Source organism: Brassica napus, chromosome C1 (genome assembly GCF_020379485.1).
Source record: "Brassica napus cultivar Da-Ae chromosome C1, Da-Ae, whole genome shotgun sequence".
Taxonomy (NCBI): Eukaryota; Viridiplantae; Streptophyta; class Magnoliopsida; order Brassicales; family Brassicaceae; genus Brassica; species Brassica napus.
Window position 1 is genome coordinate 20,766,789 of NC_063444.1, and position 24,059 is coordinate 20,790,847.

Here is a 24,059-nt window from a genome sequence, read left to right on the forward strand (position 1 = left end):
GACATTTATTATAAATAATGAATATAATTATATTTATAAATAGTTATATAAGTGTATTTAAAACAACTGTATATTAATACTATTTATTAACTAAATTTTCTTTTTATTAATTTTAAGTTTAAGTTTTTATAATTATCATATACATATGTACCATAATTTAACTATTTTAAAGTGAATTATTCTTTTATTTATGTTTAAATTAATTTCTATTATATATTAAATAGCAATTATAGTTATTGCACTTATAAATTATTTAGAAAGTAACTAATTTAATTAAGAAAATAATTGGACTAATGTTTTATATAAATTATTTTTAATTTGTACAATATTTTGAACCATTTTTTATTTAGTTTCACCATTCGAACCTATGTTTTGGACCGTTAAATTCGTTTGATTCACTTTTGTATCTATTTGATCTACTTTTGTTCCGCTCGGTCTGTGATCCGTTGGAGTTACAAACATGTAGGGTACTGATCCGCTGGAGTTACTTTTGTTCTTAACTCATGATTTGATGAAAAAATGTTTTTTTTTTACATTTTTCGGCTAGGAGACGACTCTTATATCTCTTATTTAAGAGACGGTTCTTAGCTTTTCTTAGTTAAAATCTAAAAAAAACTAAGAACCGTCTCTTAGACGAAGCTAAGAACCCCAGTTAAAAGACTGGAGTTAATCATGGTCTCATATGGAGTTAGCAATAACTTGGTACAGTAATGTATCACAAATCGTACGAGGAACCAAATTTTAAAACTTGACACTTTTGTTACTATAGAATCTCAATGAGTGTTTGATTCAAATTTAAAAAAAGGATTTTTAATGTATAAACCCCCCAATTAAGTTTAATTCGAGTAAAAACCCCTAAATTAAAGACTCAACAACAAAACCCTCAAACTTATTTTTTTTAATGAACTAACCCCTCTGTTACTTGTGCCGTCAATGCCTAAACGCAGCGTATTTGAAAGTGCATAAAACAACATGATTTGTTAACAAAACAACAGGCTGTTTAATTAGAATGTCATGTAGTTTTACAATTCCAACTCTAAATCATCAAAGCTTAAGTTGTCTTTTATCGTTGGGAATTTTCGTTATGTAGTTTTAAGAAGATCATCCCACATACAACGAAGTAATGATTTTTGCATTGGCTCTTTGTTTCAATACTAATCAGTGCGCTTGTTTCTTCTGAAAATAATAATAACAATAATAACAGAGTATGTTATTTGTTTCTTCCAACAACAAGTGCAAGAAATCTTGTCTTAAAGGCTCATGCTATTGAACAACTCTTTAAACATGACCACAGTCATAATTCTTGACATAACAAGTTAAAAACAACACTTGAAACACTATCAAATGTCATATAAACAAGCAAACTACATCACCTACACTACAATGATATCATAAAGCAGTCAAAGACACAAGCTACAACACACAATATCACTTCTAAAACTTGGCTCTAAAACTCTCAAGCACCACAACAAGCTTGCTTTTCCACCACCTCTAATTCTTCAAGTTATGCTTCATCCATATGAACACATGATTTTCACCAAAAATTGCTCCACAACAATAGAACTTTTGCCTTGGGGTTTCTCTGGTTTTTTATGTCAAAACAATTGTCAAAAGGCTACACAATGACATTTTCTAGGTATTCCAGGAGATAAATCCATTGGAATTTGCCTAAAGAGCAAATTCAACTGAAACCAAAACCTTAAAAACACTTGAAAAATTACATACAAAATTAAAAGCAAAAGGGAGGAGAACAAAGGTATAAGATACATGAGTTAGAGAAAAAAGGAACAAATTTAAACTCCAAAACTTGATGAACCCTAAGTTCAATTTGGGACTTTCGTGACTAGGCCTGGGCGTTTTTTAACTCAACCCGAAGTACCAACCTTAACCCGAACCGGAAAAATCGAATCCGAATCCGAACTGTTTTACAAAAATATCCGAATGGGACTTATGAGCTTACTACTTTAGACTTTGGTTATAACCCGAACCGAAATCCGAATTAAAATCCGAAGATATCCAAAATAGTTAAATATGTTAATGTATTTATATATATTAAGGTGATTTAGATATTTTAGAGTATTCAAAATATTTTTGTAGTTTGTTTTATTTGTTATTTTAATACTTTTTAGTTAATTTAGATAGTTTAAATAATTTTTAATTAGATTTATAAATAATTTATATATTTTGAACTTTTTTTTGTCAATTTTTGAGGTTTTTAAAAAAATATTTTTGAACAATTTTAAACATTGGTTAAATCCGATCCGAACCGAACCCGGAAGGAACCGAACCGAACCCGATCCGATAATTAGTAAAAACCGAATGATACTTATGAGCATAACACCGAAAATCCGAAAATCCGAATCATCCGGACCGAAACCGAACGGACCACCGAACGCCCATGCCTATTAGTGACTGAGATATAAGGAAGAAGAAAGCCTGGTTGTTTTTTGTTGCATTTATTATACGTTGCGTTTAATCAAACAGAGTTTTTTAAATATTTAACAGGACAAGTAACGGAGTTTTGATATTGAATCTTTAATTAAGGGGTTTTTATCCGAAATAAACTTAATTGGGGGAGTTTTAGGTTAAAAATCCTGAAAAAACAAGCATTTTTATATACATAAAATAGCAGGATTCATTGTAATGGTTTCACTTGTTTCGAATCTCTGATTCAATCTTTGACCACTACTCATCAGGCTATATTGAGATAGCCACATTGATTTGATTATAGCCCAGAGATGGAAAACATCATCATGATATTCAAAAACGAGTTGACATAAAAAGACACCATGTTATTTCCATACATTTCCGAACTTCTTCTATAAACCAAAAATCGCATTTTAAACAATGAGAGTGTCACTTTCTATCAATTTAAACACTGAAGTTTTTGACTAACACTTTAAACATTTAAAGTGACATTTTTATCATAATAAACCTCCAACGACGTTTTCCTGTTCATAGGCGACCGTTACTATTCATTTTACAGGTTAAAATGATGACATGTCGGATTTTTTTTTTTTAAATAAAAAAATAAAATAAAAATACGCAAAAATACATAAAAATAAAGAAAAATTCGAATGAAATTGAAAAAATTATAAAAAATTCAAAACAAAATTCAAAAAGAAATTCAAAAAACATAAAAATTAAAATTTCAAACTTAACAAAAAAAAATATATTAAAAATTCAAAAATAAGATCTAAAATTAAAATGTCAAATTTAAAAACTAAAATAAAATTTTAAAAATTCTAAAATAAGCTCTAAAATATTTAAAAAATAATAATTTATATTTTTATTTATTTATTTGTATTTATATATTTAGAGCATAAGAGTCTTTTCCATCTTTAATGAAACATATTTGGTCATTTTCTTTCTTAGAAAATATTTTTGGGACAAAACTCAAAATAATCTATTTGAAAGAATTATTAGCCAGCGTGTGGCCACCATCAATTAACATGTGGTGAAATTGGCGGCCCCCCGAGATGCTTTCTGCGAAGTGTACTTAGGGGCTAGTCGGGCTATGTAAGGTGTCTGGATATCCGGATTATCAAAAAAAAAAGTTTTTGGTGATAGCAAGTTTTGATATATTGTCTTTGATGGTGGCAAGTTTTGATATCATCATAAGTGACAGTCTCTTTCATTGGATGAAATTTTAAAATAAATATATTTTTTGGTTAAATATTTACAATTTTAATTTTGAAGTTTGAAGTTTTAATTTTAGATCTTATTTTAGAATTTTTAGAATTTTTTTTTTAATTTGACATTTTAATTTTAGATCTTATTTTAGAATTTTTAATTTTTAATTTTATTTTTATGTTTGAAATTTTAATTTTTATGCTTTTTGAATTTTTAGATTTTTTTTATTTTGTTTTGAATTTTTACAATTTTTTCCAATTTCATTCGAATTGTTATGTATTTTTCTGTATTTTTTGTTTTTTTAAACCGACACGTCATCATTTTGACCTGTAAAATGAACAGTACCGGTCGTCTATGAACATGAAAACGTCTTTGGAGGTTTATTATGATAAAAATGTCAATTTGAAGGTTTAAAGTGGTAGTCAAATAACTTTAGTGTTTAAAGTGCTAGAAAATGACACTCCGAGTGTTTAAAATGCGATTTTTCCGTTTATAAATATAGTGTGTTTTACTTTTACTGGGCCATCGCCAGTCTCTGGCAAAGCCGTACTTTGAAGATTGAGTTTGACAGACTGATGGACGCATCTTGCCATGATAAAATAATTTTTTTTTTCTCTAAAAACAACACAAATGCTTTGAATGTGTTGCAGATGCAAATCAATTGTTCAGCCCTTTCTTCTTCTTTTTTACAGATCAAATAATTTAACATTTACATTAATCTGTATACAATTTATTTATTATTTTTATATATTTTTATGTTCTGCATATTTTAAGCTAAATGGCAAAAAAAAATAGTTCAATCTGCATCATATAAAAACACTACCTAATCTATTGTGATCAGAAGCCATGGCTTGTGGCAATCGTCACTCAGCCCATTGTTTGTTATTTTTTTTATTTTTTTATTTTATAACTGTGTTTGTTATTTTCTTTCAACCATCTTTCACCTTTTTAACCTTACTTCAAAGGTACATATTTATTTTTTCCAGGCTCTTTTATTTTTTGGAATCCCCTATATATTAATTAAGAAACATTACAATTTTTTTGTAGCCACGTATCATCATTAGAATGATTCTTAGAATCCTTAAAGAAATAGATTGATCCATCTAATTATATAATAATTTTTTTTATTAAACTAACTATAATTTCATTATCAATGTTTTTTATTATTTACTTAAATAGAAGTTACGGAATTGCCTAATATGGCTAAAATATATATGACAATTAATGATTTTGAATAACAAAGATTTGATAAATATTAGTATATCTTATATCATATTTGTTTAATTTTAAACTATAAAATTAAATTAAACAACCACATTAACCATATAATAAAAATTTAGATTTTTCTGTATATGTTTTATTTTGAATTTTAAAAACGATTAGAAATTACTAGAACTGTTAAAAGTGTCACATTCAAATTTTACGATTCATCACTACAAGAAAAATCGGCATTAGTAGCACCCGAAAAACGCTATCATATCGTTTTCGTAGCGTTTCGAAGAACGCCGTGACAGCCGCAGCTATAATAGACCCCCATCTATCGTAACGTTTTCCGTGTGCTATAAATAATAGAGATGTTGTAACGTTAATTTCTTCCTATAATAACATATTTTATAACACATTTTTCTTGATATTACGTAGATTTCTATGGCATTTTGGTCATGTTGCAACATTATTTTTAATAACACATTTTCAGTGCCACTGAATATATATATTTATTTATAAAAAAATTATCCAGAATATACATTTAATTTCTTTTTATAAAAACACATTATAGATTAATTTATAATTAAATCGGTTTAGTTAATGAAAAATAATAAATTGTTTTTTTGTAACAATAAATTGGTATTTTCATAAATTGAATTTTGGTTTACATGGTTTACAATTACAAAATGGTACAATTACAAATTGGTTTAGAATTACAAATTGGTTAACTAATTAACCCTAACTAAACCTAATACGGCCACCAAACTACATTCTTCTTCAGTCTCCGCCGACCATGATGCTCGCATCTCCACCGCACGACCACCACCTCACCGCCGCACCACGCTTGATCCGGAAACGCCGCTATGTCACACCACTGCTTCTCCTTCCCTTGCTCCTTAATAAATCTGTAAACAAAACAAAATCAATCATAAATATATAAGAAGATGAACAAGAGAGCAGATAAGAGGAAGGTGAAGTGAGTTGACCTGCGGTGGTGGTGAGGAGGTGAAGCCAACGCAGTGCTTGACCAGAGACGAGTCTGCCGCAGCTTCCACCATTGTTTTGGCGCCTCCACCGTCGCTTTCTGAAGAAGATGGTTGGGGATGTGTCGTGCGTGAGACAGAGAGATTATGAGAGTGAAACAGAGAGATGTCTGTGAGATGAATCGTGTGTGAGTGAGGTTAGGAGAGTAAGACAGTGATGTGTGTGTATGAGATGATTAAGAAAAAGAGATCTGTAAAATAAAAGAGATTTGTCGAAGGTGGAGAGATCTAAAAAAAAGATCTGTGAAGATAAGAGCGAGAAAGAGAGATAGAGAAAAAAAGAAAAAGAAAAAAGAAAACAAGAAAATCTCATCCATTGATCTATTTGTATCCTACGGCTCAGAGAGTGATCCGCGTGATGAGAGCGGATTGGCCTGTAATTTTCCTTTTTATTTATTAGTTATCCAATAGAATTCCTCTTTGTTTTTATCTTTTGTTGTTCTATTTTCAACATTTTGATGACTTTTGGTTTATAACTTTTTAAAATTGATGTTTGAATAAAACGAAGATTTTATAATCAATGTTTTACGGTTTAGTTTTAAAAATTTATTAATTAATATTATATGTTGAGGTATTTGGTTGGGGTATGATATATATATATATATATATATATATATATATATGGTTTAGGGTTTGACTGAAAAGATTAGATTGTATTTTTTGGTTTATTATTTGGTGGTTTAATTTTATTTTGTAAATGTATAATGTGAAATGTTGTTAGTTTGGAGTAGTATGTTTTTCTTGTATGAATATAATTTATTTAAAAATTAAGATTTAATGTATTATGATATATATATGTTAATATGAGGTATTTGGTTTAGGGTTTAGGGTTAAGATTTAGAATGAAGTATATGATTAAATGTGAACTAAAATATTAAAATTTAAAGTTTAAAGGTTATGTTTATTATATATGGTTTGAAATTTGGAGTATGGATTCAGAGTTTAGCTATATAAGTATGAGGTTAAGATTTTAAAATTTAACTTTTGTAACAACTGGTTATATAAATTTTTTTTTTTTAACAACTACTTATATTATTTTTATATTTAAAATTAGAGATTAAAGATGTGAGTTTATGATATAAGTATGATTTAGGGTATATGATCGGTGGTATGATATACATTTAAAATTTTAAGATTTTTAGTTAGAGTTTAGTGTATATGACTAATTTGGGTTATGATATATGTCTATAGTTTAAGGTTAAGTTTTGGGGTTTAGGGTTTGGAGCAAAGTTTAGGGGTTTAAGGTTTGACTACGTCAAACTTGATATAATAGTATCACACTAAACATATGAACCCCTAAACTAGTATATATATATATAAATATTTTAAAACAAAACTCTAATTAATCAATTTTTATCTTTTAATTTTACACTCAATCATATAAATTAAAAATACAATTATTTTACAATAAATGATGATTTTATATCTAATTAATTATATAAAATCAGTTTTGCATTGTTATATTATCTAAGTTTGAAGGTTAATGTTTAGGGTATTAGATGGATTCAGGTTACATTAGTATATTTATATTGATTCATATAAATTCTTAAAGTTTAAAATTTATATTTTATGATTAATTTTAGGGTTTAGAGATTAAAAATATATTTAGGGTATAGAGGTTAAAAATAAATCTAGCTAGTCACTTTGTTAAAATTATATATCCCTAAATTTGTAAAATGATAATTTAATTTTTAAGCATAATGTTTATAATATAATTGCAATAAGATTAATAAATATAATTTACTCTAATAAAACACAAATAAATCATATAATACCACATGTTTTTCCATCAAAGAATCAAAACATACAAAATCAATACATGAAATACACGAACTCCATAAAAGAACATATAACCATCAAATCTAGTCATAAACAAACTGAGTCTTGATCTCAGACTCAGTAGCACTTGGGCTAACGCCGAGCACATCATATTACTCTGTTTCCTTCACCATCTAATCCAAACCGAATCTCACTTAACTCAGATCAAAGCTTGACACAGAAGAACACAAGAAACCAAGTTCTCTTCTCCACCATCTTTTTATCAACTTCTCTTTTGATATGGGCAAGGCGTTTCCGCAACACCACCTGTCAAGAGACAAGTAAAACACAACACCACCAATCAACTCCAATTCGTAACGAATGAACGAAGAACGTCACAACGTTCATGTCCGAGTGTGCTGCAATATTTGCATTAAGAGATGAGATTATTTAGTATAAGAAAAGAAAAAGATGAATATTTGTGTGTGATGTTACTTACTGTGCAGCTCGTTCAGCCATCTACCAATGCTCTGAAAAGTCTGCTGTCTGCTGATGTCGTAAACAAGAAGAACTCCACCTGCACCTCACGTGTAGAAACACCACCAATCAACTCCAAGTTTCTTCAAAAACTCAAAGTTGGCTCTCACTGTAGTTTCAGCAATGAAAAATCAGGAACTCACTCAATAAAGAGAAACGAGCAAAGATAACACATATATATGTACCTACTTCTTCTCTTAGCCATAGCGACAGAGTTAGTACCATCTTCCAATGCCCACTACTTGGTAGCAGCACCTGTAAGCAAGTGGGTTATTTAATCCGGTTCTTGAACAGAAACTTGACGATATAATTCATAGATTCACGCAGAGAAATGAAAGGAAACAGAGGCAGTGCTACTCTAAGATTTGACAGTCACTCATAGATTCACGCAAAGAGACAGAGTAAAAGAAGGAACAAAAACGCAGAGACTTAACCCAGAATCGATTTCGAAGTTGTATGAGTCCTATAATGATTGATTGAAAACGTATAGAGACAACAAGAACCACAAATCGATTTTCGAAAACGAGACATCTCAAAGCTCTTTTGAAAAGGTTTGAAAAAGCCAAACCTTTTGTCGAAACGCCATTGTTTCTCTTCTCCACTTTGATTCCGACGGTGAGGCATGATTCCGTTGAAGCAAGAACGCGCCAGAGAAGCTTGATTTGGAGCAGGTGCTATCGTGGTGTCGTTTGGTCACGGACACAGTGATGGATTGCGATGGATGAGAGCTCCGACGTGGCGACGACGGCCAGACTGTTGCGGTGTGAAGCAGAGCACGGTGGATTGATGAGCAGAGCACGGCGGTGAGGCTCGAGAGTGGACAAGAGGCGCCACCTTGTTCGATTGTGGGTGAGTGGAGACCACAGAGTGGTGGAGCTCGAGGTGGAGCTCGAGATGGAGTAAAGGGGGAAACGCAGAGATGAGACTCGAGAGGGACAGAGACGACTAGAGATAAGAAAGTTTTTTTTTTTTTTATCAAAGAGATAAGAAACCTATTTTTTTTTAACACAAAAATGTAAAGGAAACCCAAAAATTGACTAAGTGTTGGCTCCAAAATATTTTTTCAGCTATAATAATGATTTTTGCTTTCCCGCTTAATGAAATTTTATCTTAACGCAAATTTAGTGCTATAATAGAGTAGTGCTAAGATTTTGGGACTTTCGGTGGCAGTTCGTGAATTCGTGCTACCGCGAACTGCTACTAATACTCATATTTCTTGTAGTGCATGGTTTAAAATTTTTTGGTATGACAAGATACAAATGATTAGAAAGTCATATAATTAAAAAATCTAATTTAATTATTTATTAAGATTAAAATATAGACATATATATCATTTTAAACTAAACTATATACCATATAAAATACATAAATATTTTAATTTTGAAATTTACTTTGAACAATTAATTTTGATAAAAGCTTTGAACAAACATTGACAACTTATTTTTTAAAAATTATAAATTACTAAGACTATTAATCCTACAATAAAAATTTTATATCAGTAATTTCATTTTTTTTGTTATAAAATATGCAAATGATAAAAAAAAAACATATGAGTAGAAAACATCATTTAATAAACATTAATATTAAAAATATACTATATAAGTTAATATAATTTAAATTTAATTATATATCCTATCAAATAAAAAAAAATATTTTTTGGATTAAAAAAATTTATATGTTCGCACTAATTTAATTATATATGTAATAGTTACTGAATTTTTAATTATTCAATATATATTTATTATTTCATAATATATAAAAAAACATATAATACTTAAAATAATGTATATATATAATATTCATTCCGCACATGGCGCGGGTCTTAACCTAGTCTATTACTATAAATAAGACTATTCCCTCCTTCTCCGGCTGCCACGTCGGTAAATAGGAAAAGGAGAAGCTGCCACGTGTCCTCTTCCCATAACTAATACTCTATATTCGTTTAGATTTCAGATGGGCTTTACATGAGTGGAGATTTTATTGGTTTTAAATATAGTTATTTGGGCTTAGAACAAAGATAATCTTGGCCCGTTAGGAGCCTTCGCGCTTTGAAGACGTGAGAGCATGATTATTGGAGGGTTCTTAGAGTGAAGTTCTTAGCGGAATATAAGAACCCGTCTCTTAACTTTTAACTAAAAAAAGTTAAGAACCAACTCTTAAATAGAACCATTTCTTAAATAAGAGTTTTAAGAGCTGGTTCTTAACTTTTTTAGTTAAAAGTTAAGAGACGGGTTCTTATATTCCGCTAAGAACTTCACTCTAAGAACCCTCCAATAATCATGCTCTGAAGCTGCTACTAATCGTTTGCGATTCTTCTTCTCAGAGGTTTTACTTTCTCAATCATTCATTTAATTGTTATCTCTCTTCCAAGGTGGTGTATCTCTATCTATAAAAAGCAGAGGATTCATCCCTTGAGAATCATCCTTTTGAACGCCTCTCGGTTTCCGCCATTGTAGTAGGTGGATTCTCAGCCATTGTCTTTAGTTTGATCTGTACGATCGAGCCTAGCATCAACAACCGGAGCCATAAGAACCCTCGATGGATCGCCGGAACCCTAAACTCACCCCCTCCTTGGATCCACAAGTGGTTTCTGTCTTTCGTCGGGGCTGGCGATTGCTCCGGGAGTAAAGTGAACGAATGAGACGGCGGAGAGAATAATTACGACAGTGGAAAAGAATAGAAAACGGCACAGACGGTGGGGATGTGAAAGCCGTAGATTCTGTGTTCACATGAATTCCCAACTAAAATAATTTTCACTAATAAGACGTAATTCTGTTTTTCTTAAAAATCTAGCGATTTTTCTGTTCGGAGATTTTGCTCACAAGACGTCGTTTCCAATGTACAAAGGGGAGGATCGTGGCGGAGGAAGAGCTTCAGATATTGAACAAGCCTAGTCATGTATCGACAGCAGAGGAGGATGAGAATCAGTGTGGGAAATCAGGCTATGGCCAGGTCCTGCATGAGCCCTTTCTGAAATTATTAAAGCATGAAGAAGGAGATGAATCCGAGGTTTCCCGGGAGACAGAGAGACTCGCCTTGCAGAGTATTACGATCCCAAACCAGGTGAATTTGTGGTTGGTGTTGTGGGCCTGTGGTTTCTGGCAATGAGAACAAACTCGATGTGAGTATAGTTGTGGATAGGTTGGGGACCATGTTGACGAAGGAGAAAGTTCCATTGTACGGCAAAGAATTTGATTACTTTCTCTGTTATTTAAAGTGCGATGCTGAAGAATTCTTGGTTCATGGTAAAATGGGGGTTGTTAAGGATGATGATGAAGATGATGTTTAAGTTATGTAGTTTGCAAAGCAAGGCATGCTTGTGGTGGCGATAGGGACAATGATCTTTGCAGATGTTTTAGGGAGGACGTTGAGTGGAAGGCATTTGGTTTCTTCTAGACGCTACTTTAGGAGAATAGTTTGGCACCAAGTGAGGTAGGTCTCTTTCTATTCCTTTGATTTCTAAAACGGTTCTTGGTTGATGTATCAAGAAGATTTTAATGAAAAATAGGTTGTTATGTGGCAGATCAAGCAGCTTAATGAGCCCACCGACGTTATGATAACTGAGTGGAATATCTCTCATTAGAATTGAGGTAGGCTTCACATGTTGCTTAGACTTCATGTCATTTAAGTGGATTTAATAGTTAGTTTTTTGTTTAATCTCAAGGGATTGAGAGGTTCTATATAGTTGAAGGAAAAAGTAAGGCAAGAGTTTCTTTTTCTGCTGACCCGCAGTAAACTTTTTGGTTTCACTGTTTCTAGGATGGAAGCATGATAAAGAAAAATGTTCCTCAATTGAAGAGTTTCAGAGATAAAAAGGAATTGTCTTCAAATTTGACGAACTCGAGATACAAGCAGGACATAGCGAGAAGTTGCAAGGATGTGTTAAAAACTGGGTAGTAGTAAGCTATGACAAGACAAATCATAAAAAAAATTGGATGCTAAATGATGACAGAAATACAGATGGAAATGAGGGAAGTTGATGATTGTGTGTGATAACAGTAGAGAAGTACAAAAGAATAAAGCTTGAGGTCATAAAGGATTTCACTTGGACCCCTTTTCATGATTTTCACTCTTAATACTATAGATTTTTATCCTTCAACATGAGGCATTAGATGTGTCAACATGAGGGAAATATAATGAGGCATTATGCGCAGAATAACCTTTCAAAGCATACGTGAATGATGCTTTGACTTTCAGAAAGAATCAAAAATGTTGTTTCCTTACATATAAACTGGCAGATATGAGTGTCAAAGGAATACTAAAATACTTTTTAATGATCGTGATTGAGATTTAACACTATAACACGATTTCTTATTTTCCGTCCACTGATATATGGAAGAAGTAAACTTTCTGAATATCTACAAGGTGAGAGGCCAGTAGGGGTGTAAGTAGCATCGAGTAATCTTTTTATACAGAGGAAAAGCTTCGCTTATTATTAATAAGAAGGAAGAAAGAAAACAAAAGAGTCAGATCTTTCAGTTGAGATACGGTTTCCCGGTTTAAAAGATTTAAAGCAAACTTTGGGTGGTGTTTTTCTTTAAAAAGGAAAATTTATTCTTTGGTTTTATTTGATTTGCGTCTTATTCTATATGTAATGTGGTGTTTCTTTTAAAAGATTTAAAGCAAACTTTGGGTGGTGTTTTAAAAAAAAAAAAAAATTTGTTCTTTGGTTTTATTTGGTTTGCGTCTTATTTTATCTGTAATGTGTTCTTATGAACTGGTTTGGAGACCAGCAATATATTTGTCATTCATGCATTTTTTTACTCGATTCATTCTTTATTATAAAATAGTTTGGTTTACTTAAAAAATAAACCGTTTAAACAATCAGTTTCAATCAAAAACCATGTTTAGCAATTTTATTTTTCTTAATTATCTTGCAATTTTTTGTTAAACAATTATGTTGTAATTTGATCAAAAAAAATCTTTTAAAACCGTTTTCTACGAAACAATCTAGCTAAGAAAATTTTGGTTTCTTTGGTCAGTCTAATAAAAGAACCTTGGTACTCGATCAAACCAAATTATATAACCGTAAACTTAGTTAGCCAAAATAATCTATTATCGTTTGACATAGAAAATGTAAACAGCCGGTTTATACAATAATAAATAAATACTGTCTTTGAAAAAGGATGCGAGAGAAATAGGAACTCAATGACTCTAAAAATATAACTAAGTTTTAAATAAGTTTTAAAGTTTAACAATTGTCTATATGAAAACCTAAATAAATAAGATAAAAGTATTTAATGCATAAAGAAAGTTTAAGTAATTTTAATTTCACATTTCTCATCCTTCGTTAGTTTCCAAAATTGAAAATACAGCAAATACTGAGTTTTAATTATTTCAAATTAGTTGGACAACACAATGAATAAATATAAAACAATACTAAATTAGCAACAATACTAAGAATTTGATCATTTTTAGTTATATAATTAAAATTTAGTGTAGACAACATAATTATATTTACACCCAACTTAACATAAAAAAAATTTACAAAGGATTATATTTTTTATAAAATCGATCCATCAAATCCTGTGCGTAGCGCTGAATTCCCCTAGTTATATCATAAACTTGGATGAAATCAATGCAATTTTGGTAAATTTTAAATTTGATGTGATCTGGGTATTTATTTTTTATTTTTATTTTGGTAAAAATGTAAATATATTATTACCAATTTTCAGTTTCTGACAGAATTACAAAGGTAACAAAGAAACAGAGGAAAGAAAAATAAAAACCTAAACAATAACTCAAACTTGACAAAACCGGAGACAAACACAACAAGAAAAAGCTGTTATCAGAGGAGGTCTCAACTAATCCGCACAACCGCTTGCCGCAAAAAGAAGAACCACAGTTAATCTGAGAGTCAGAACACGATAATTTTGGCATCTCCGATGATCTGCTCTTTATGATTGACTCGACCAAGAACAGCTAGAGGCAGACTTCCTAAGCGTTGACCAACACGAACAGCAGCCTCTCAAGAGGCCTAGAACTCCTGCATCACCAAGACCGAGCAATTATTGAGACGCAAGAATCTCCGAAGAACCACACGCCAAAGACCTGCACAAAAAACGAGGTGATAAGCAGCCACATCTCCACGCATTGCCCTCCGGGTCACCACACGACGGAAGAGCACATCCACAAGAACGCAAAGTGACCACGCGCTTGGCTCTAGTGCTGGGATGACGGGCTCAAACACATGGAAACACGAGACATGTCCTAACCGAATGACCCAGCGGATAAGGAAGTCTCGACATGGACAATTTCTGAGAACCAGAGAAGCTGACCGGCACAAACGGAACCAGATCGGATCAATGAAGAACAGCCGTAAAAAGACACCGGAGGAAAATCGGAGAGTTTCTTCGCCAAGGAAACCGTCACCAGCGCAAACGTGGAACGCCATGACCAAATGTGTATTTATTTTATTTTCCATAAACAAATGTGTACCATTTACACAAACCAATATCTAATATTATATTATTATATGAATCTAATATCAAAAGAGAAAGAAAACCAAGTGGTACTATAAAGAGGAGAAAACATTCTCGTGGAATGAAACATATATATTCCTAAACGTTGGAGTACTATATGAAAATAAAATAGGCCGTTATTCTTAAATTCAATTTTGACCCACTAATCTGTGCGACGTCAGCTACGAGATAATTTCTAAAGTCTTATGTCAGAGGTTGAAAAAAGTGCTACCAGGTCTGATATCGGAAACCCAGTCAGCCTTTGTTACTGGGAGACAGATTTCAGATAATGTTATGATCGTCCAGGAAATGTTCCATGCATTGAGAACGAAACCAAGTGGACGAAATAAAAGGATGGCCATCAAGACTGACATGAGCAAAGCATATGATAGGATGGAGTGGTCGTTTATTGAAGCTGTCCTGCGTAAAATGGGATTCTCAGAAACATGGATCGGCTGAGTCATGCGATGTATTACATCTGTGAAATATAAGGTTCTCATGAATGGAGAGCCAAGAGGGAATATTATTCCAGGTAGAGGACTAAGACAAGGAGATCCTTTGTCTCCTTTCATTTTTATTCTATGCACGGAAGCGCTCGCTAGCCTTCTTAATCATGCAGAGATACAAGGGAAGATAACAGGGATGCGTGTTACACGCACGTGTCCGTCGGTATCACACCTTCTCTTTGCTGATGATAGCCTTTTCTTCTGTAAGGCGGAGCCCCGTGAATGTGAAGAAGTAATGAAAGTAGTCAGGAAATATGGTAAAACATCTGGTCAGTGCATCAACTTTGACAAGTCCTCCTTACTCTTTGGTAAGCGGATTAATGCAAATACGAGACAAGAGATTAAAGATGCACTTGAGATACAGAACGGAGGAGGAATGGGAACATACCTAGGTATCCCCGAGGATATAAGGGGCTCTAAGTGCAAGCTTTTTGCATTTCTGAAAGACAAGCTGATGCATAGAGTGAATGGATGGACAGGTAGATGGCTCTCAAAAGGTGGAAAGGAAGTACTGATTAAATCAATTCTGCTCGCTCTTCCGACATACGTCATGTCAACTTTCCTGCTCCCATTGGAGATATGTGAAAGCTTGGCCAGTGCCATTGCTCAGTTCTGGTGGAGCTCGAATCCACCAAAGAGAGGAATACACTGGGCGAAATGGGAGAAAGTCTGCCTATCCAGAGAAGAGGGTGGAATTGGCTTCCGATTGATTCATGAGTTTAATCTGGCGCTTCTAGCTAAACAACTATGGAGATAAGTACAGTTTCCTGATTCTCTGGTGGCCCGAGTCTTACGGGGAAGGTACTATAGATTGAGCTCTCCATTGAGAGTAAGCCCTGCTAGTAGCCCATCCTATGTGTGGACTAGCATTTCTGCGGCAAGAAAATTACTGCTACTGGGGATTAGACAGAAGATACACTCAGGCTATGAGGTTAAAGTATGGGAGGATCCATGGATTCCATCGAATCCCGCCAGGCCAGCTGCTCCCATAGCTCCTGTGATGAACCCCAACATGAGAGTAAGCGATCTTATTGACCAGGGATTGAAGGATTGGGATGTGGGACTATTGGAGAACTATGTTCATCCTGAGGATATACCACTCATAAGGAGTTTGGCCATAAGCTCAACTCATCGGCGAGATACTTACTGCTGGAACTTTACAAGGTGTGGCCAATATACGGTTAAATCTGGATATTGGGTGGCGCAGAATTTATTAAAGTTAACGGAGGAGACAAAAGTTTTGGAGCCAAGTATTACAAAGCTTCAGGCATTTGCGTGGAAATTGAAGGCCCCTACGAAGATATGTCATCTTATATGGCAGTTGTTAACTGGTCATGTGGCAGTAACGAGGAATTTAATTAGACGCAATATGAGGTGCGACAACTATTGCCTAAGATGTGAAGAAGCAGAGGATACTGTCACACATGCAATCTTTGAATGCCCACCAGCCCGTCAAGTATGGTCTTTATCTTCAACTCCGACATGCCCAAATATTTTTTCGGTATCGAGCGTCTACACAAACATGGATTATCTGTTCTGGAGGAAAAATAGTATCATGGAGCCAGAGCAAGATAGGGATCCTTATCCCTGGATAATATGGTTCATTTGGAAGGCTAGAAATGAAAAACTCTTCAGAGGAATAGATAGAGATCCTCTGGAACTGGTTAGACATGCTGAGAGTGAATGCCATGCATGGTTTGAGGCTAATGAAGTGGCACAAGCTGTGACACAGGACACTATGAATGAGGAACCCCAAGCCGCATGTTTGGGAAATATTTGTCTATTAGATGGATCTTGGACTCTTTCAGCTAACTTCAGTGGATGTGGATGGACATGGAGAGATAGCTCTGGGAATATTCAGCTTATGGGGACAAAAAACTTCCCTCGACGGGAATCGGCCTTGCATTCGAAGGTAGAAGCACTGCGGTGGGCGATGGAGAATATGCTGCAGCACTCGACCTGCCAGAGCTTTGGGACAGACTGTAAGGAACTGATTGCTATGGTTAAGGATCCCTAGGCGTGGCCAAGCTTTGCGACGGAATTGGAGAGAATAGAGACGCTACAAATCTGCTTCCCGGACTTCAACATCACTTACGTTCCACGGGCGTATAATCAAACTGCAGATTTTTTAGCTAAAACTGCTAGATCTTTCCGTAGAGAGTTACACTTTGTTGGTTGTTCTATTCCGGTCTGGTTACCCAGACCACCTCAAGTTTGAGTAATAGCCTTTTGACGTAAAAAAAAAAAAAAAAAATTCAATTTTGACTGCTACTAGAAATAACATTCTATAACCAGAGGGAATGCGATAGTGAAATATATATATTCCTAAACGTTGGAGTACTATATGAAAATAAAATAGGCCGTTGTAAGAGATTTTCAATGCCGTCGATGTTGTCAACAAGAAGAAACAGAGGAACATCTTTTCTTTGAATGTCCTTATGCCAAACAAGTTTGGAGAGCGCCAGGTACCTACAACACTATCATCAACGACATCTGACTACTTTAGAGGAAAAGATTGAAGCTTGTTTACAGATATCAACATCAACAAGATTATCACACTTCCAAGAATTACCTATTTGGATTTTGTGGAGAATTTGGAAGAGCCGTAATAGGGTTATCTTTCAGCAAAAACAAACGGCCTGGAGATATGTATTACAGTATGCACAAACAGATGCAAATGAATGGAGATCACAAAACATGTTACAACAAGATCAGCGTAATTTGACAGGACACCAGCACCAACAAACAACACAAAAGAAATGGAGGAGACCAGAGCATGATTGGATCAAGTGTAATGTTGATGGTTCTTTTGTTAATGCCGATAATCCGAGTACTATGGGATGGATCTTGCGTGATTCAAATGGAGTGTACAGAGGAGCAGGACAAGCCTCTGGTAGGAGAGTTAAAAATGCTTTTGAGAGTGAATTGCAGGCCTTAATCGTAGCAATGCAACATTGTTGGAGTAAAAGATATAAAAAAGTTGTTTTTGAGAGTGACTGTCAAAAGATGGTCAATTTCTTGAATAAGCAAGGTCTCCATTTTGATGGTTATAATTGGATCAGAGAAATCTATTGGTGGAAACAACAATTTCAAGACATCAAGTTCATATGGATTGCAAGAAAAGGAAACAAAGTTGCTGATACTTTGGCAAAGAGCCCTTTACCCCCTCTTCAAACTTTTGTTTTTCACTTTTATGTTCCTAGATGTATCTCTCCGTTGTTGTAAATTTTTTTTTTTCATTTTGTTGAATAAATATTACTTTTTGACAAAATTTGTTTTGTTCTATAACGTTTTGTTTTTTGAAAAATATAACCTAAATTAATCTGTGTTTTTGTTGAGTACTATTAAATCATGTGTGTCCAAAAGAAGTTAGAATATCACACAATAACCATCTTATCTATTAAAATAGAAGTCATTACTTATTTCATGTGTGATTTTTTAGTTTGGACCACTGTTTAGAAATTTTATTAAATGTATTTTATTAAAACCAATAATATATATAATCTTTGAATTACTTTAATCATAATATCTTTTGATATCTTTTGCATTTTAAATATAAATATATTTATTTAAAAAATTCTAACAAATCTTTTTAAAAAGATTTTAACAAGATCTTAATTTTCAAAAGTTATATTTAAATATTTTTTCACTAATTTTGAAATTAGTTTTGAATACTATTATACATTAATATGTTTATTTGTTGTTTATAAAATGAAAAATAAAAATTCTATCCTATTTTTATCTATAATATAATCATAATCAATCATATTAAAAGAAAATTATTATATTGAGCGAAATATGATAAAATTGTATTAAATTGACAAATTTATACATTTTTTTCATAAGTATAAAATATTTATATTCAAAATAAAATATAATATATTGGTAAGACGGGTTAACATTAGCAAACTATATAATACATGTATAAAAATCAACATGTATTTCATTAAAGCTAATAATATAAAATCTTTGTAACTACTTTAATCATGCTATATTTTCATTTTAAATATAAATATATATTTATATATTATATTTTAAAATTTTAATAAATCCGTTGAAAATTATTTTAACAATATCTTAATTTTTTAAAAAATTTACGTAAATAGTTTCACTAATTTTGTAATTAGCAATGAACTATTATTATGCATCAATATATATTAAGTTATCGTTTATAAAATGAAAAATTAAAATTCTATCATATTTTTATCTACTTTATAATTATCATGTTAAACCATAATTATTATATTAAACTAAATATGATAAAATTATATTAAATTAGTAAATTTTATTTTCATAAACATAAACTATTTTTGTTAGAATATAATACGATGACAAAATGGCTTAAGAATTAGAAAAATATGTAGTACATGTCTAAAAATTAACATATCGTAGATTTTTTTATATACAATAATATATTATCGAAAACGAATAAGCATAAAAAATATTGGTAAAAAGAAATCCAGCATTGGAAGAAAAGGTTATAATTTAGCATAAATTAAATACAAAATCATTTTCAATTATGTTTTCTCATGAATATATTAATTTGTTTAATATATAAATGCAAATACAATATGATAAATATATAATAAGAAGTGACAAATACATGTGACCGTTTTAAACAATTAATTAATTATAACATGTAAATTATAAAATTATTGTATTTGAAACGGTTATATAAACATTTAAGTATATAATTAACGTTAAAAATATATACTACTAATATCTGTGTGTATAAAACTGAAAATAAACATCTGCGCGGTTTCGCGGATCAAGATATAGTTACAATGTTTTAAACCAGAAGAATCATTTTATACATAAGCTTCTTAAGTATTTCGCCGTGATTGTTGTGAAACAAGAGAATATAATCGGTATGTTTATGTATTATTCATAAACATAATGAGCCCTTTATATATAGGGAATTATACCGTCATAGAATAATGGAAAGACTAAAGAAAGAAAATACAAATATGGAAAGAGTACAAATCATAATCTAATAAGGAAAATGCAAGATGCCGATTCTCTCTCTCTCTCTCTCCTCACGGTCGACTCTCTCTTTCTAGCATTGGGCCGGTTATGAACCGGGCCGGTTATGGACATCCACAATATGATTTATAACACTCCCCCTTGGATGCCATAACCATACATGGATTGTAATACACTTTAGATGTTGCCTCATTAAAACCTTACCAGGAAAACCCAGTGGGACAAAACCATGGTGAAGCAAAAAGAGTACAATACGTATTACTCCCCCTGTTCTGAACAACTCGCGGCTGGCCTCATGAATAGCCAAGATCTCCGAATGGTTTGAAGATGTGGCCGCGATCGTCTGCTTCATGGAACGCCATGATATGGCCATTCCACCATGTGTGAAAACATAGCCTGTCTGTGATCGAGCATTGTGTGGATCTGAAAGATAACATGCATTAGCAAAATCAACTACACCTTCTTTGTTTTGGTTAGTATAAAATAAACCCAAGTCTTTCGTTCCTTGCAGGTAACGAAGAACATGTTTAATCCCGTTCCAGTGTCTTTGGGTCGGACACGAGCTAAATCTAGACAATAGATTCACGACAAAACATATATCTGGTCGTGTGTGACTAGCCAGATACATCAAAGCTCCTATGACACTGAGATATGACACTTCGGGACCAAAGACATCTTCATCGTCCATCTTAGGACGGAACAGATCAGTGTCTTTATAACACTCCCCCTTGGATGCCATAACCATACATGGATTGTAATACACTTTAGATGTTGCCTCATTAAAACCTTACCAGGAAAACCCAGTGGGACAAAACCATGGTGAAGCAAAAAGAGTACAATACGTATTACTCCCCCTGTTCTGAACAACTCGCGGATGGCCTCATGAACAGCCAAGATCTCCGAATGGTTTGAAGATGTGGCCGCGATCGTCTGCTTCATTGAACGCCATGATATGGCCGTTCCGCCATGTGTGAAAATATAGCATGTATGTGATCGAGCATTGTGTGGATCCGAAAGATAACCTGCATTAGCAAAATCAACTTAACCTTCTTTGTTTTGGTTAGTATAAAATAAACCAAAGTCTTTCATTCCTTACAGGTAACGAAGAACATGTTTAATCCCGTTCCAGTGCCTTTGGGTCGGACAAGAGCTAAATCTAGACAATAGGTTCACGGCAAAACATATATATGGTCGTGTGTGACTAGCCAGATACATCAAAGCTCCTATGACACTGAGATATGACACTTCGGGACCAAGGACATCTTCATCGTCCATCTTAGGACGGAACAAATCAGTGTCCGAGCCAAGGGACCTCACGACCATGGGGCTAGACTATGGATGAGACTCGGCCATATTGAATCTCTTGAGTACTTTTTCTGTATATGCCATTTGATGCACAAGGATTCTATCTCTTCTGTACTCAAGCTGTAATCCCAAACAAGACTTTGTTTTTCCAAGATCTTTCATCTCGAATTCTTTCTTAAGATATTCAACTGTTTGAAAAATCTCTCCAGAAGTTTCTAGGATATTTAAATCATCAACATACACTGCTATAATCACAAAGCCCTAGCCAAATTTCTTTATAAAGATACAAGGGCTGATCGGATCATTCTTGTATCCTTCTCTCTCTAGGTACTCACTTAACCTATTGTACCACATTCGGCCTGATTGTTTCAATCCATAAAGTGACTTATTCAACTTTATGCAGTGTTGTTCTCAAGTACTCTATTTGTTTTTCAACTCTATACCCTCTGGTACTTTCATATAAATCTAATTATCCAGTGGACCATATAAATGTGCAGTTACTACATCCATTAACCGCAAGTCTAAGTTTTCTCTTACAGCCAGACTTATTAGGAATCTAAAAGTAGTAGCATCCACCACAGGGGAATATGTTTTCTCATAATCGATTCCTGGTCTCTGTGAGAATCCTTGCGCAACAAGCCGTGCTTTATATCTCACGACTTCACCATGTTCATTTCTTTTCCTCACAAAGACCCATTTTTATCCAACTGGTTTAACATCATATGGTGTTCGGATTATAGGACCGAATACACCTCTTTTCCTTAAAGAATTCAACTCCACGTTTATAGCTTCTTTCCATTTGATCTAATCTGATCGTTGAGTGCACTCATAAATAGACGTGGGTTCATGATCCTCATTCAAATCCATAAGTCCAAGTGCTACCTTGTATGCAAATATATCATCAATGTCGACATTCTTTCTGTTCCATTGTATCCCAGACAAGACATAATTTATTGAGATCTCATTATTATCAGGACATTTAGTACCTTGAATTTTGGCGTCCAAAGAATCAGTATTAGATACATCAGGGCCGGCCACATCTAAGCATTCATGATCGGCCGCAATCGCTATTAGGGTTTTGGGATCGGCCGCGGTTAAGTCCCGGGATTTAGGAACGGCCGCGGCCGTGTCTAGGGTTTCAACAACCTCGGTTTCATTCTCTGCACCTTTCTTAGTTTTCCGAGGGTTCTTATCTTTAGAACCTATTGGTCTACCACGTTTCAAACGTTGTCTAGACTCTGTAGCAACTTGATTGTGTCCGTCTTGAACATCAATTCTGATTGGTGCATTAGCAGCTGATATATATGACTTAGTCATTCTTTTCGGGTCAGCAAAGGAATCTGGCAATTGATTAGCTAGCTTTTGTAAATGTATAATCTTTTGGACTTCTAAATCACATTCCTGAGTCTGAGGATCTTGCCAAGATAAGGATGTTTGATTCCATGTAATCTTTTTTTACCAGCTTATTTCTATCTCCCCCTAATGTTGGAGTTCGGATTCATCAAAGTGACAATCCGCATATCTGGCCTTCAATAAATCACCCGTAGTTGGCTCAAGGTATTTTATAATCGTGGGAGAATCATATCCAACATATATCCCCATCCTCCTTTGAGGTCCCATCTTTGTTCTCTGTGGTGGAGCAATTGGTACATAGACGGCACAACCAAATGTCTTAAGATGGGATATGTCTGGCTCATGACCTGTAAGCAATTGTGATGGAGAATATTTATGTTCACTAGACGGTCTAATACGAATCAGTTCGGCCGCGTGCAAGACCGCGTGTCCCCAAGCTGTGGCCGGAAGCTTAGACCTCATAAGCAATGGTCTAGCTATTAGCTTAATTCGTTTTATGATTGATTTGGCCAAGCCGTTCTGTGTATGTACATGTGCCACGGAGTGTTCCACACTTACCCCCATGGACATACAGTAATCATTAAACGCTTGAGACGTGAACTCACCAGCATTGGTCTCTATCATTCTGACCTTAGCATAGTAAAATACCAGTAGAGAGCGCATGTATAGACTCTAGGACTTTCTTATAGCCTTGGCCGATCTCTATGATCTGAAGGAACTCTTTGTTTCCTTCGCCCTTAGTCTCAATATGAAAGCCATTCATTCGAATATCTTTAAAGCTCAATAGGCTTCTCTTAGAGCTGGGTGAATACAATGCATCAGATATCTCTAGATGCGTACCCTTAGGCAACATGATATTAGCCTGGCTGTAGCCCTCTATGAGACTTGCTATACCAGAAATGATACTTTAGAGACTTCATATAAAAACTTTCATTCATTAATAAAATAAGTTCAAAGCAATCAAAACATGGAAAACACAAAGCGAAGAACACAAAAACATAGATGTCGAATTCAACTTCATTCTTTTAAACAATCTGAAGTTTCATAATCCATAAGATCGTCTCGTTCATGATTGAAATCATCTTCACCATCTTGATAAGTCATATGAGCTTTCAGGATTCTTCCCTTTCAAACTCTCTTGGTAGAGGTCAACGAGATGTTTGGGAGTCCAACATGTCTTAGCCCAATGATTATCCATACCACATCTATGGCACACGGATTTGGTCGAGTTTTGTGGCTTGAAAGATGTACCACGGCCTCCATAGGAGCCACTG

General features: G+C 33.6%; 2 long non-coding RNA genes and 1 pseudogene across 3 annotated transcripts; 1 reads left to right on the forward strand and 2 right to left on the reverse strand.

Annotated features, from left to right (window-relative positions):
* Window positions 1-5,496: 5,496 nt before the first annotated feature.
* Window positions 5,497-6,214, reverse strand: LOC125580796. Its single transcript, XR_007318574.1, has 2 exons — window positions 5,826-6,214; window positions 5,497-5,744 (listed from the first exon to the last, which is right to left on the reverse strand). It is a non-coding gene; the product is annotated as an uncharacterized LOC125580796 (long non-coding RNA).
* A 291-nt stretch (window positions 6,215-6,505) lies between these two features.
* LOC111201932 lies at window positions 6,506-9,395 on the reverse strand. Of its 2 annotated transcripts, none has more exons than XR_002654869.2 (4): window positions 8,746-9,395; window positions 8,367-8,432; window positions 8,140-8,286; window positions 6,506-8,059 (listed from the first exon to the last, which is right to left on the reverse strand). It is a non-coding gene; the product is annotated as an uncharacterized LOC111201932 (long non-coding RNA). The 2 variants fall into 2 exon arrangements; XR_002654870.2 differs by having other exon boundaries at window positions 6,506-7,967; window positions 8,746-9,382.
* Window positions 9,396-10,715: 1,320 nt separating this feature from the next.
* Window positions 10,716-14,539, forward strand: LOC111201721 (annotated as a pseudogene).
* Window positions 14,540-24,059: the final 9,520 nt, after the last annotated feature.